The following is a 3793-nucleotide window of genomic DNA, read 5'->3' as shown; positions in this document are numbered from 1 at the left end:
GGGGCAAGCACAGTAGGAGGTAGGGAAGGAAGGAAACACAGGGGAAAGGAGAAGGAGGGAGGGAGGAAAGGAAGGAAGGAAGGAAGGGAGGGAGGGAGTCTGGAATCAGAATTTGAATACAGGACCATCTGTCTCCAGAGGCCATGTTCTTAATTATTCCACTCTTTCTGTGCTCCAGTAGGAAAGCTAAGTAGTTGAAACAGAGATTGTGTGGCCTGCAAAGCCATATTTACTATCTGGTCCTTTATAAAAAAAAACCTTTGCCAGCCCCTGTTCTGTAGTAATAGTCAAAGAGCATCTGATGAGAGTATGAGGAATGCAGTGGTGACTACTGCCCAGCGAGGCAAGGGAAGGCTCCAGGGGCAGTGACAACGGAGTGAAGGAGGATGTAAAATTTTGACATTCATTCACATATCCATCCATTCAAATAGCACTGAGCACCTGCCATGTGCTAGGTATTGAAGATGAGTAAAAGCTGTTGCCTAGCCCCATGGAGTTCATAGCCCAGGGAGAGTCATGGGCAAACCTCTCCCTCCTATGCACTGTAAGGACCTCCCACTCACAGTGGAAGCACGTGGAAACCGGAGATGCATCTCCTAAGAGATCAGAAAAGGCTCCACAGGGGAGGTGCCCGCAGAGCTAGATCTTGGAGTTTATGGAGGCTCTTGCCAGGCAGGCTTCTTGGAGGTGAAGGCGTTTACTGATCGTCTCTGGGGTCTACTCATTGACCTGGCTCGCTTAGGAGGGCACCAAGCAGTCAAAAGAGCTTCCACATAGGACTGGGTCCACACCCACACTTCCAGGCTCCCCGGCAATGAGTGGCACCCCAAGGTCAGAGCTAGTTAGAGGTTGAGTGGAGGCCAACACTACCTCTGATGACTTTGAGGAGAGTCGGGGATCCCAGGAGCAAACGTGAAATCCTGAACCTTCTATACCCCTTCCTCCCGCTGCACGCTCCAGCTCCTGGGGCCTCGGGAAGAAAGAGGACCAAGGAAAACTCAACATCGCCCCATCTCTTCACTAGGAAACTCAGTGAGAGGAGGAACCATAATGCCCCCGACCTTCTCCTGCCTCTGCCCTCCCCAGTCCCTGCAGAATTCTCATTTTAGCATTGTCCACGGTCTACAGCAGTTGCTTGCATTTCTGTCTTCTTTGGAAGCCTGACAGCCAGTCAGGAGCAGGGACCATACCGTTTATTTCTTACCATTTATTTCTTATTCTGATGCCAAGGATTGGTAGATAGCCAATTAACGTCTATTGAATGGACTAGAATGTAGTTAAATCGAACAGAGGGGACAGGATGGGATTGAACCAAATAAGAATGGTAAAGGCACCAGAAGACGATCTCAGTAGGACATAGGTGGCCTCCCTACATCAATCTCAAAGGTCACAGGCTCTTCCAATCGTCCCTTTTTGGGTAAGTTCTAAATTCCCTTTGTGGGTTTGGTCTGGGAATTTATCTACCATCATACTTTTAGCAAAACATTTTATGGTATCTAAGTGACTTCCTTCTTCTTTCTTGAGCAACTGCAACTACCAAAACCTCAGTTCATTATCTCCTCAGTCCAGCCAGCCCCTGTCCTGAAGGTCTTTCCATAAACAATTTACATTCAGTACTTCTGACCCTCTTGCCTTCCCACCTGCTAGTAGATCTGAATTTGTGTTGATTCTGCTCTGGCAAAAACTCAGCCTTCTGGAACTTTCTACCTGCCTCTCTGCCACACCCTAGTCAGGCCTTATTATGTCTCCAAGAGTTTCCCATCAGACAGTCCTGCCTTGCACCACTCTCAGTGCCAGCCCTTCCTCACAGGGCTGCCATGTTGCACAACTCCAGAAGGCACCATTCACTTGTGCTGTGTGGGATCTGGAATGGTATGTCCTGAGACATTGCAGCGCTGTGACCCCGAGTGATCACCAGAGTGATCGGTCACCTCCTTGCTCAAAAAAAGCATCAACCCCGGGATTTCCATTACCCAGGGCGTTAACTCTGAGTCCATCGGAGTAATTTAAAACACTCCATGGATCGACCCTTCCCGACTTACATGTCACCACTTGCAACTTGCCCCCAACCAGACCGTCCTCTCTAAGTGTACTCTGAAAGTCATCATTTCTAAGATCTTGTGTCATTATGTTCCACTTCTCTCTTCTGTGTTTTCAAACTGGTCCTCTAAGCCATAAACATAAACAGGCTGCTGCCAGCTTTAAAAACAACCCCCTCCTTTGCCCCAGCATTCCTCTCAATCACCGTCCTTCTCCTCTTCATTCATTTAACCAATATTTTTGAACACCCACTGGGTGCCAACCCTTTGTTCTAGGCGCTTAGGATATATCAGTGAACACAGCTGACAAGGGTCTCTGTCTTCGGGACCGTTTTGGTCTCACAAGGGAGAGACACGCTCACCAAAGATCATAAGTTAGTGAAGGATAAAGGCACGTAATATTTTTGAAGGGGATAAGTGCTACCATGGGAAAAATAGGTGGAGTAGGGTAAGGGGATTGGGTGGGTGAGGGAAGAGCAGTTTGCAGCATTAAATAGGATGGTCGGGTCCATCTCCTTGGGCAGAAGAGACACTTGCCACTTCTAAAAATCTTGTCTACAATCACCACCATCACTTCTCACCTCCCACTTACTCCTCAGCCCAGGGACATCTGCTCCATAAACACTGCTTCTGACAAGGCCAGCAAGGCCCTCCACAATGCCAATTCCATGGTCACCTCACTGTGAAAATAGAGCTTAGGCACTGTTGAACACTCAGTACCTGATGCATGTTTGGGCCTTGGTCTTGGAACACTACGCTTTTCTATTTTCTTCTATTTCTCCTTCATCATCTCTTCTTTCTCTGCTCACCCTTTAAGTGACAGCGTTTCCAAGGCCCATCCATGCCCTCGGCTCAGCTCAAGCTGCTTTCCCGAGAAAGTTTCATCCATATAACATGCTGAGAAACCCAAATCTGTTTTATCCCTGAACCCTGGAGAAATCTACAGGATCCTTTCTGTTTAGGAAAGGTGAAGCCCTTGCCCTCTTGCCAGAAACTAGCTCAGCATAACTAAGTTGCAGGAATCTGAAGGGTCCCTGGCAGAGCAGGAAGAAGGCAGTGGAGGATTTAGGTTAGAGCCCATGGTCTAGGGTAAGAGGAGGAATAGGAGAAGGATTGTGGTGGGCTGCAGAGACCCTGTAAATATGGTCACAAGTGAAGCCCAAGTAGAGAGACCACCAGTGAGAGCTCCTTGGGGTCTGCATGGCCATTTTCGGTGGTGTGTTCTGTTCCAACCCTGGAGTCATGGTAAAGGCAGGTTGCCTAGATTGCTGTGAACCCCAGCACAGGGTGTTAGAAGAGAGAACATCCTTCTCTGTCTGCCCTGGGTTTTTGCTTTCTGTGGTTTCCCTCCAGGCAGCCATAATGAAAGAGGGAGCAGGTGTGGCAGTGTGGGTGCGGAACCACGTGACTTATTACAATACCGACTTGACCAGGAGGAGCAAGGGGACAGCTGAACCCCAAATGCCTCTCAGGCACTAAGCTCCAGTTGACTGCTTGTAGAAGACACCATTTTTTTCTTGCCAAACCATGTTGACTTTCCACCTAGCCACATAAGCCTGGAATTAACAATCACCTTACAGCACAGGGAGATCAGCTCGGTGCTTTGTGACCATCTAGAGGGGTGGGAGGGAGGGAGACACAAGAGGGAAGAAATATGGGAACATATGTATATGTATAACTGATTCACTTTGTTGTAAAGCAGAAACTAACACACCATTGTAAAACAGTTATACCCCAATTAAAAAAAAAAAAAA

The sequence above is a fragment of the Physeter macrocephalus genome, chromosome 6 (assembly GCF_002837175.3).
Source record: "Physeter macrocephalus isolate SW-GA chromosome 6, ASM283717v5, whole genome shotgun sequence".
Taxonomy (NCBI): Eukaryota; Metazoa; Chordata; class Mammalia; order Artiodactyla; family Physeteridae; genus Physeter; species Physeter macrocephalus.
This window is presented reverse-complemented; position numbering follows the sequence as displayed.